The sequence below is a fragment of the Bos grunniens genome, chromosome 3 (genome assembly GCF_055505025.1).
Source record: "Bos grunniens cultivar Pamir isolate PY7600 chromosome 3, Bosgru_T2T1.0, whole genome shotgun sequence".
Taxonomy (NCBI): domain Eukaryota; kingdom Metazoa; phylum Chordata; class Mammalia; order Artiodactyla; family Bovidae; genus Bos; species Bos grunniens.
Window position 1 is genome coordinate 150373 of NC_141167.1, and position 11401 is coordinate 161773.

The 11401-nt window shown below is 46.5% G+C and overlaps 1 pseudogene across 1 annotated transcript; it reads left to right on the forward strand.

Moving 5' to 3' along the window:
* Positions 1-205: 205 nt before the first annotated feature.
* LOC147374746 (small ribosomal subunit protein uS2 pseudogene) lies at positions 206-1983 on the forward strand (annotated as a pseudogene). The gene has a single exon (XR_015154235.1). The product of XR_015154235.1 is annotated as a small ribosomal subunit protein uS2 pseudogene (transcript).
* Positions 1984-11401: the final 9418 nt, after the last annotated feature.

Below are 11401 nucleotides of genomic sequence, written 5' to 3' on the forward strand. Positions count from 1 at the left end.
GGCTCCTCTGCCCATGGCGATGCTCCAGGCAGGGATGCTAGAGTGGGTTGCCATTTCCTGCTCCAGAGGATCTTCCAGACCCAGGGATTTAATCTGAGTCCCTTATGTCTCCTGCATAGGGAGGTGGGTTCTTTACCATTAGCACCACATGTGGAGTGAAGAAGAAATAGATATTTATAGTTGCTTGTGTATCCATAAAATGACATTCTGGGCCGTCTCTCCTGATCCAGGGGCTAAGACTCTGCACTCTCATTGTAGGGGCCCGAGTTCAATCCCTTGTCAGGAAACTAGAGCCCACATGCGACAGATAAGAGTTCTCATGGAAAAGGTCCCACAGGCACAGCCAAACAAATACTTAGAAGAAAAAAAAAATACACCTCTGAAAGCTATCCCTGAGAAACAAAAACGTGGCTGACTGTGGAAGCAGCAAGGACTTGACAAGAAGGGAAGGGGTAGGAAGAACAATGTAATATGAACTATTTTATATTTTTAGGTTCTTGAGCCTTGTACATGTATTCTGAGTTTCTCAGAAATGCCAAGACGTTACCAAAAATTTTAAACCTCTAAAGAACAAAACTCACAGCTTTATTTCTACAAACTGAATGAAAGTCAAGTTTGTTTTATCAGAAAGATTATCTGGCTTCTCTAAAACATCTTCTCAGGCTTTTCCCACACTACCCAGACAGTGGTCCATACGGCACTGTCTGGATTCTTGTCATAATGTGAAGTGAATCTTTTACATTATCCTGGGTCCTTGCTGTCCGGCAAATGAAGGACGACGTCATCACGTTCCTTGCAGCAGGGGCCCACTTAGGTAGCACGGACCTTTACTTCCCAATGGAGCAGTACATCTACAGAAGGAAAAGTGGCGGCGTCCACATTAGGAATCCGAAGAGAACCTGGGAGAAGCTTCTGTAGGCAGCTCATGCCATCGTTGCCACTGAAAACCCAGCTACTGTCCCTGCTGCGTCCTCCAGGAACCTTCGCCAGCGAGCTGAGCTGCAGTTTGCTGCTGCTTTGCTCCTGGAGCCTCCACTAACCAGACCCAGGCAGCTTCCAGGAGCTAAGACTCCTGGTAGTTACGATCCCTGGGCTGACCGCCAGCCTCTCACAGAGGCATGTATGTGAACTTCTTACCATCGGTCTGTGTGACACGGACTCTCATCTGCACTCTGGAGACCACCCATTCCCGGCAACCAGGGAGCTCAGTCGGTGGGTCTGACTTGGCGGATGCTCACCCGGGAAGTTCTGCCGGTGCGCGGCATCCTTTCCTGTGAACACTCTTGGGAGGTCGTGCCTGATCTCCACATCTGCAGATTCTGAAGAGATTAAAAGGGAAGAGCAGGTGGCAGCTGAGCAAGCTGTGACCAAGGAGGACTTCACCGTGAATGGGTCAGTTCAGCAGCTGAGTGCAACGCTACTGGATCTGAGGTGCTGGCCTAGTCCACAGGCAGGCAGGCAAGCTCGCTGCCTACTCCGCAGTTACCCCAGAAGGCTGGCCTGCAGCGCCCGCTGCTCAGGCCACTGGACGGGTAGGCACAGCACTGCGTGGGCTTCAGCTGTTCTTTCACAGGCTCTTTTCTTGGGTGGGGGCTGTGCTGGGTCCTTGCTGCTGCACAGGTTTGCTCTGGTTGCGGTGAGCGGGGAGCACTCTGGTTGTGGTGCCTGGCCTTCTTGTTGCAGCGGCTTCTCTTGTTATGGAGCGTGGGCCCCAGGGCCCCCAGGCTTCAGTGGTGGCAGAGCATGGGATCAGGGGCTGTGGCTCCCAGGCTGTGGAGCACAGGCTTGATGGTTGTGGTTCACGGCCTTAGTTCCTCTGAAGGCACATGGGATCTTCCTGGACCAGGGATTGAACTCATGTCTCCTGCATTGGCAGGATTCTTTACCATGAGCCATTATGGAAACCCCACAAACTCTTAAAATGGAAATTGGTTCACAGAAAATAAGCAGTTTCTAAATAAATAAATATGTCTACTTTGAGAATGTTCTGTGACTTTTGCTTTTTTCCTTTCACATAAGAGGAAATTTTCATAATTCATTATGTTCTTCCCTCAAACAATATTTGCAACTGCTAATTTTACCAGATAAGCTTGATCCAATTTTTAAACCACTTTTCTCCCACTTTTCCCTATGCACTGTACATTCATTATCAATTGAGATAATATTTTATCATTGTTCAGTCACTTAGTCATGTCCAACTCTTTGCGACCCCATGGACTGCAGCACACCAGGCTTTCTTGTCCTTCACCATCTCCCAGAAATTATATTTATACTTCATATGGATAGGAGGATAATCAGTTGGCTTCATACTTGAATTATTTCTCTGAATCTGACATATTAATATGCTAGTAAGATATAAGACACTTGATTGACTTCAGCATAATAAAAAATAATAGAATCAGGTGACCATATCTGAAGACTGATTATAAAAGCAGCAGCCATGTTGATGAGGAGCAGTGACACACGGGGGGACATTTTATGTGATGAGAGAGGGGCGCTGGCCTCAGGGATTTAAAGGGCTGCTTCAAAACAGAGTGGAACTCGGCTCAGTGGATGGACGTCCTAGGAGTCACTTCCCAGACACACACAGGACAGAGTCCTGAGCATCCTGAGTGCCCACAAGGTGGTCTGAAGCGGTGGCCAGGGCACCCCCTCTGCATATCAGTGGAGATGGTAGCTGTATTGTGTGTCTGTACGAGTCTGTATAAGGTGACCCTGCATGCAGAAAACCAAATTTGACTAAATGGCAGAAGGCCTCAGCTCTAATAGTAAGATATTTTCTTAAATCAATTTCTTTCTCCTCTCAGCTTCTCCATCTGAAAGGAGTTACTCTTCATGAGACCCATTCTCTTTTAATTCCCTTCTTCAAAGCCTCAAATTTCGTAGCTTTTTTTTTTTCAGTATCTTTCCATGTTTATTCCTCAGACAAAATAAGCAAGAGTAAAATTTTCTTATTGGACTTTAAAGATAAACAAATACTTTTAAAATCAGACTTTCCAAACGTTCTAAATTTATTCATGTTCTCACTTTAGTATCCTCAATCCTAAGCCTGTAATGAGCGTTTTTACCTGATTCAAACACAACTCTGGGGGGTGAATTGGTGGCAGGACTCCACAGACCCCTGGAATTTTGAACTCTTGACAGTTAGATCTCCTTTTACAGAAGTGTTAGCTCCAATGGAACAAGGAGCATATAGTGCCAGATTGCAGGGCTGACAGCGGGGAAAAGACAGTTTATTGATGGTAGAAAAGATCTGCCTTCTGACCAGCAGCCGCTGCTCACGGTGAGGCAAACCGGAAGTCCCTGCAGACGCAGAGACCCATGCGGAGGGAGCAGGACGCTTCAGCCACACTCGTTCTCAGCGCAGCCCTCAGAAAGGGGTCCTTCCTTGACCTGACTCGTGCTTCCTGTGTCTTTAACTCCCTGTGCTTCGGGGCTGCTCTGCTGAGCTGGACTCCCCTTTGCTTTTCCTAGATCTCCTTGGGGCCTTCTCACAGCGCCCGGCAGCAGGCAGCAAGCAGCGGCGCCATTGGGCAGGTCTGCTCCTGTAACTCCTCTGGCAGCCGTGCGGCTGGGACAGCGCGCTGAGCGTCCACCGTCCCTCTCATGGGACCAGAGGTCGGAATGCGATGGGACCAGAGGTCGGAATGGGGAAGATGGAAGGGCTGGCTTTTACTTTCTTTCACTCCCGGGCCAGAAGCTCTTAACCTGAGGGATTTGGAGAGCCCAGGGAGCCTGTGGCCTCCCAGAAGTGATGCATAAAATGCATCTGTGCACAAGCTTTTGTTCAGATAAGAGTAAATGCCCTGGATTCACCCCTTCAGAATATTTTATCTTTGTTCCTGGTCTGTACAGATTCTGTGCTTTGAAGCACAACACCGCTGCAGTGATTTCATCACACTTTCACTGCTGCCAGTCCCTAGTAAACCCAGCTTTCAGAATCAAGAGAAGCTGCTGGCTGACAAGGCTTAAAAACATCCTTTGAAGTACCTAGAATCAAGAGCACCTGACTGTACTCTACTGGAACATTTTAAGGTATAGTAGTTAGCTTTTCGCTTGTGAGCAGCTAGGTCAAATTGTTTCCAAACAAGAAAACCGAACTAAAGTCTATGTGTCTGACCAGAGTCACAGGACACAAACTACTTTAAGGCGGGTCCCAGGTCGACCTGAGATTCTGTCATTACCAGGAATCAAAGTAGCAAAGAGCATCTGTGACACAAACCCTAAAAGCGTTTTATTACTGGATAGGATAATTTGAGTTGGGACGGTTCCCTAGAGAAGAGAATGGCAACTCACTCCAGTGTTATTGCCTGGAGAATTCCATGGGCAGAGGAGCCTGGCGGGCTACAGTCTAAGGGATCGCAAAGAGTTGGACACGACTGAGTGACTTTCACTTTCTGTTTTCAGTTTGAATCTATGGAGAGGTAAAGTCTTTTCTGTGGATATTTGTAAATGCTTCCTACAGATCCAGTTATATGGCTTTGTGTTCTTCTGGAATTACTCCCATGGCATTGATCTGGACTTCATACACTTATGTACCAAATTACTCTGTTTTCTGTGCAATGGTGGTAAAACAGTTAAAAAGCAAGTAAACAAGCCAAAGCCCGAGAACTGTTTCAAACAGGCTGAAAGCGCCACCTACTGTCCAATCTGTAGAGGTGCCCGAGGAATGTAGTCTGAGCCTTATGGACTGAGAGCCACAGGAACTAGGATATTAAGCTAAGTTAGACTCACACCTAACTACACTTTCTACTTATATGCTATTTATAACGAGTTATGTAGTTATATTTATGCTCTCTCCTGAGCATTCTCAATCTTTGGTTACAGAAAGTAAGATATTGAAAATCACTGAGCTGTGGCAGATGTGAGAAACAGTATCAGGCTATCATATGCTTTCCACGGTCCCGATTATCCCACACCAAAATGCCTTTAGAGTTCTGGAGCAAAACTGCTCTTTGCCACTTTTATTCCTAGGAACGACTGAGGCCCAGAGCTCCCTAAGTAGCGCCTCCTGAGGGGACTTGACTGTATTTATTTTACATGTTTAAGAGATGACAGAAAAAGAGAAAGCTCTAAAATGGCAAAAGCTTTCAGGTACACCAAAAGGGTGGTTTTTAATGTTGGTTTGAGTGTTTTGTTTTTAGTGGAACAATCCATTATAGAACAGGCCAAAATAAGTTTAGAGAATACAGTGTGCATTTTCTACCTCTGAGAGATACTAAATAAAACATGTCTTTACTATGGGCCTGGCATCAATTCAGACGTGCCTTGGACAGGTGACTGACTTCCAGGTTGCCTTAAACCCAGCAAGCATTCAGGAAACGTCCCAGTGACTGGAGGGCACAGCAGCGTGCAGCCCGCGTTTCACTGTTTGTGCTGCTCGTGTGCTCTTTCTGTCCCTAACTCTTCAGCAGGTATTCACTCTCTTCTAGGCAGCTTATCATTTGTTTGACTCTGAAATACATTGGTCCGGTTTTTAATGATAAGCTGGTTCTGTACAATCGTATGTAAAGTATTTATTTAAATACAAACAATATACACTCTTGTTCAAGTTCCTCCTGAGTTAAAAGTACACAAAAAAACTGGATAATTTAGAGTAAAAGTAGAATTTCTCTTTCATCCTTATCAAAGTATCTGTGGTTCACTTGTATATATTGCTCCAGCTTTTTAAAAAAACATTTTCAAATATATATTTATTTACACAGATAATATAGGTTCATTTTTAGTTCAGTTAGACAAATAATGCGTGTTGTTTTACAACTTGCCTTAGTCATGTAACAGTATGACTTTGAGGTGTCACCATTTCCTGTTTGGAGGTTTTCCAGTGGTTTTAAATAGGAATATAAAACTATTTTTTTAGAACAAAATGATTCTGATATAAGCAAACTAGGTTCATCTAGCATCCACATTCAGGGAAATTCAGAAATGTCTTTAGTTGCCCTGCGCATCCCACCATCAGGAATGGAGAAACTATGAGCAAGGAAAGTCTCAGTGATGAACACCAGGCACCCCATTAACCCAGCTCTAAAGGAGGAGGGTGGGGCGAGGGCAGCTCACGGCTGCAGGGGAAGGTCTTGTGATGCCTGTGTCTCCAGCCTGGCCAGTGGCAGCCGAGAGAATCAAGGAAAGAAACACGGTAGGCGGGGAACAGTGCAGGGCAGGAAACGGGCCTCCTGGTGGCAAAGCACACAGGTCGCAGCAGAGCCTGGGGAGGAGGAGCAGGTCAGCTGGAGGAGGCAGTGGAGAGACATGCAGAGGAGGCTCCCTCCCGCTCACCCCACCCCAGAAGGTGCCCACGGGCTGGGTGCGGGGTCGAATCCGCTCCCCTCACTAAGAATGTGAGCTTCAGGCTGATCTTGGGAACACACTTCTTGTTTCACTTGAGTGATTCAATTATGCCTCCCTGTAATTTCAGGTTGGGTCTTCTCTGCCTACCTTCCCCTCACTTTTCATTCTGGCCTCAGTCTTCATTTTTTTCTGGCAAACAAAATATGATCAGCAGGCAGAGTTGACTGCATAAAAGGCAAAGGTCTGCCTCTGAGGAGTAATATATACTCTTATCGCTATGCTAGTTTATTTATATTTATTAATTTAATTTACTATAACATCAGTCAGTTCAGTTCAGTCGCTCAGTTGTGTCCAACTCTTTGCGACCCCATGACTCCCTGGCTGTGGCACGCCAGGCCTCCCTGTCCATCACCAACTCCCGGAGCTAATGCAGACACATGTCCATCAAGTCAGTGATGCCATCCAGCCATCTCATCCTCTGTCGTCCCCTTCTCCTCCTGCCCCCAAACCCTCCCAGCATCAGAGTCTTTTCCAATGAGTCAATTCTTCTCCAATGAGTCAACTCTTCCAATGAGGTGGCCAAAGTACTGGAGTTTCAGCTTTAGCATCATTCCTTCCAAAGAAATCCCAGGGCTGATCTCCTTCAGAATGGACCGGTTGGATCTCCTTGCAGTCCAAGGGACTCTAAAGAGTCTTCTCCAACACCACAGTTTAAAAGCATCAATTCTTCGGCGCTCAGCCTTCTTCACAGTCCAACTCTCACATCCATACAAGACCACAGGAAAAACCATAGCGTTGACTAGACAGACCTTTGTTGGCAAAGTAATGTCTCTGCTTTTGAATACGCTATCTAGGTTGGTCATAACTTTCCTTCCAAGGAGTAAGTGTCTTTTAATTTCATGGCTGCAGTCACCATCTGCAGTGATTTTGGAGCCCAGAAAAATAAAGTCTGACACTGTTTCCACTGTTTCCCTATCTATTTCCCATGAAGTGATGGGACTGGATGCCATGATCTTCGTTTTCTGAATGTTGAGCTTTAAGCCAACTTTTTCATTCTCCACTTTCACTTTCATAAAGAGGCTTTTTAGTTCCTCTTCACTTTCTGTCATAAGGGTGGTGTCATCTGCATATCTGAGGTTATTGATATTTCTCCCAGCAATCTTGATTTCAGCTTGTGTTTCTTCCAGTCCAGCATTTCTCATGATGTACTCTGCATATAAGTTAAATAAACAGGGTGACAATATACAGTCTTGATGTACTCCTTTTCCTATTTCAAACCAGTCTGTTGTTCCATGTCCAGTTCTACCTGTTACTTCCTGACCTGCATACAAATTTCTCAAGAGGCAGATCAGGTGGTCTGCTATTCCCATCTCTTTCAGAATTTTCCACAGTTTATTGTGATCCACACAGTCAAAGGCTTTGGCATAGTAAATAAAGCAGAAATAGATGTTTTTCTGGAACTCTCTTGCTTTTTCCATGATCCAGCGGATGTTGGCAATTTGATCTCTGGTTCCTCTGCCTTTTCTAAAACCAGCTTGAGCATCAGGAAGTTCACAGTTCACATATTGCTGAAGCCTGGCTTGGAGAATTTTGAGCATTACATTACTATCATGTGAGATGAGTGGAACTGTGTGGTCGTTTGAGCATTCTCTGGCATTGCCTTTCTTTGGGATTGGAATGAAAACTGACCTTTTCAAGTCCTGTGGCCACTGCCGAGTTTTCCAAATTTACTGGCATATTGAGGGCAGCACTTTCACAGCATCATCATAAGTATATGCATATATAATGTAAATAAATATAAAATGTTATGTACTATTGTTATTTTAATATAATATTTATATATCAATGATATATGTTAATATTAGTATATAAGCTCATTTAGTTAACGACACCCCTGGTGAGAAGACTAATGAAGACTAAAGAAGTCAGAAAAAAACAGAAATTTGAAGATCTTTGAGAAAACTCCATGCTCACGATGTAAATGGCTGGACATGCATGAAGGTTCTTGGCCAGGGCTCCTCACAGGCTTCTCCAGGCCCCTGTTATGGTCAGCAGTGAGAGAGGGAGCGAGGATCTGGGCAAAGCCCCCAGGCCGAGGCCGGGCCAAGCCCCCTCCAGTCTCCTTCTTTCTGTCACCATGTGTCACCTCCTCACTTACACTAGTGTAAACGAGTGTTATCACGTCTCCCACAGAATGAAGGGTGTGTGTTGCAGGAGAGCTGGAGCGAGCTCACTGGTGACACAAATCTTAAAACTATAGAGAGAGGGAGTTGGAGGGAGGGAGACTGATAAATAGACATATGTGCCCTGGCTTTAGACTGTAGTGTGAAATTTATATTAAAACTGGTTAGCCTTTAGCCTGTATTCTTATCAGTGCCTGTATTAAACAATTGATCAGTCACCTAAATATCATACACTCTAAATCATAAACTAGGATTTTAAAATACTGTAGTTTTCTGTGTTACCAAAGTGCACTTTTGAAGCCAACGTTCAAATCATCCAGTGTCTTCTCTTTGTGTTCGGTCACATGTTCTCTTTTTTAACTTTTGCTTTGTATTTGGGGTGTAGCCGGTTAACAAACAGTGTTGTGACAGTTTCAAGTGACACCAAGGGGAACAGTTCACCCAAACACACACACGCGTCCTTTCTCCCCCACACTCCCCTCCCATCGAGGCTGCTACATAGCATTGACATCCATGTGCCACACAGGGAGTCCTTGTTGATTCCTAACCAAAGCGGACGTTTGTTGCATCATCAGAGACTCTGTCAGAATCTTTCCCAGAGGTTAGCGAGGAGTTTCCTGGAAAACACTCAGCCCAACCCCTGTTGCCAGAGGAAGAGTGTTTATATACCGGTGTTAGTTTTGAGACAATTTGGTGAACTGGACCAGCTTGTACAGAGATGGAAACAGCTTGTCACCATCAACATTGTCACCATTCCCCAGTAGGTTCAGCCTCCCTGAAATGCGCCCCGAGTCCTGACCGCTGAGCAGGCCAAGCCCTCTCTCAGCCCCCAGCACCTCCTCCTGCAGGGCTGGGCCCACAGGAGATGGAGGGACTGACCGCTCGTCCCCTCCTCCCCTTAATCAAGGGCCTGCCTGAGCCAGCTCCCTGCTCTGGTTGAAGGAGGAAGAAGGCCCAGCAGCAGCCCCAGAAGAAGCGCACAGGGGACCCTCCATTCCCAGGAGTGCGGGCTCATTGTGCAGGGCCGAGGGGGCACGGGGGCGGGAGAAGCCTCAGCTCTGGACACTGTGGGAGCTTGTCAGCTGAACAGACTCAGGGACTGCCTGTTGGCCATGGGATCTGAGGAACAGGAGAGATTTGGATGGACTGGTGCTAGCTGGGAGGGTTTGCCATGGTCTAAAGCACAGGCTGTGTCTCTCTGGGCTGAAAATATTAACCGCTGAGCACTAGCTCCCATCAAAAGAGGGTATTGGTTAGAGGTGTCCTGAGATGTAAGAGCTTCATAGGGAGACAAGAGGAGATACTAGGAGAATGTGAAATGCCTTGTAGAGCCTGAATCACACACCCAACCTTCTGACCCCAGTTTTGAGAGGTCACAGTTTCTTATGCATGTCCCTGGTGGCTCAGATGGTAAAGAACACACCTGTAATGTAGGGGACCTGGGTTCCATCTCTGAGTCAAGAAGATCCCCTGGAGAAGGAAATGACAACCCACTCCAGTATTCTTACCTGGAAAATCCCATGGACAAAGGAGCCTCGTGTGCTACAGTCCATGGGGTCACAGGGACATGATTGAGAGACTAACACCCTTTCAGGTGAGGGCAGCTGGTTTGCTTGGGCCTGATCAGGGAGGGGCACAGGTGAGTGTTGCTTCTGACGAGTGAAAGAGTCTTTGGGCCTAGAAAAGGAAACAGCAGTCTCAGAGGCCCTTGCTAAGTGATCTAACTTCGGGAAAACAAAACCAAATTTTAGGTCCTGCCCTGATGCTCCAGGCTGGTTGCATCTACCTGGGACTTATCACCACTTGTCCAGAGGATTTAACACTCCCTGCCCAACTACAAATGCCATCTCAACTAAAGAATACCTAAAACATCCTGCCTGACTAGCGTTTCCCTTATCGCTTCTACAAACCTCCCTTTAAATATGAAGCCTCCCTGATCCCTCTCAGGCTCAGCCGGGTTGCTGGCCGACTGCCACCCCTCCTTGCCTGAATAAAGGTCACCTACTTCCGTTGAAGTTGTCTCTCCTTTTCTGCCTCAGCCCAATCTAGATCTTACAACCAGCACTGTCCGAGAGAAGAGGGCAAACAGGTGCCCCCCGGGAGTCAAGACACAGGCTGCTTAGTCAGCAAGACAGCTGTGAGGGGTGGAATGGGCACCGCGCGGGGCCTCCCCTGCTGTCCTCAGGTGCCCTGAAGTTCCAAGCTTTGGCCTGAAAGCGTCATAGAGAAGGACCTTTTGTATCCTACCTATTAGGAGTTAACCACTAAAGGAATGTTGCTATAAGCTTGTACATAAAGTCCCATCTCTGGGAGCCCTGCATCCCAGGTAATGAGCACCAAGCTAAAATAATAACTTTGTTTAATTCACAGGAAACTTCCTGACCAGACTCTCCTGTGAATCACGGCAGGGAGGCAGACATTAACACATCCTGTCTGGAGCCTGATCAGAATGAGGAAATATTTGACTTTCCTCCCCCACCACCTTTGAGAATTAATATAAAGGAAGCCTGAATTCTAACTCAGGCAAGATGGGTCCTGAGACAAGAGTCCTGGGTTTCTGAATAAAGTCACTGTTCCTTGCCCCAAGGACTCATCTCTCAATTTATTGGCCTGTCATGAGGTGAGCAGTACAAGCTTGGACTCAGTTACAGAAAATCTGACAGTCTTGCTCTTTTTTTGGGAAGATTTCCATTTTCATTCATTTAGTCATTCATCGTGTATTTGAGTCCTGCTCAGAGCCAGGCCCTGCCGAACTCACCCTTGGAGACCCGGCTCAGACCTCACCAGGTCCAGGATGCCTGTCTTGATCCCATGCTCTGCCCGCACCATTTTCTGCCTCACCCAGGACCCCTCAAGTCTTTAAGCACACTGCGATGAGCTCTCCAGCTTGTGAGCCCTGTGAGGACCTGGAACAGATGCAGAACAGGGCT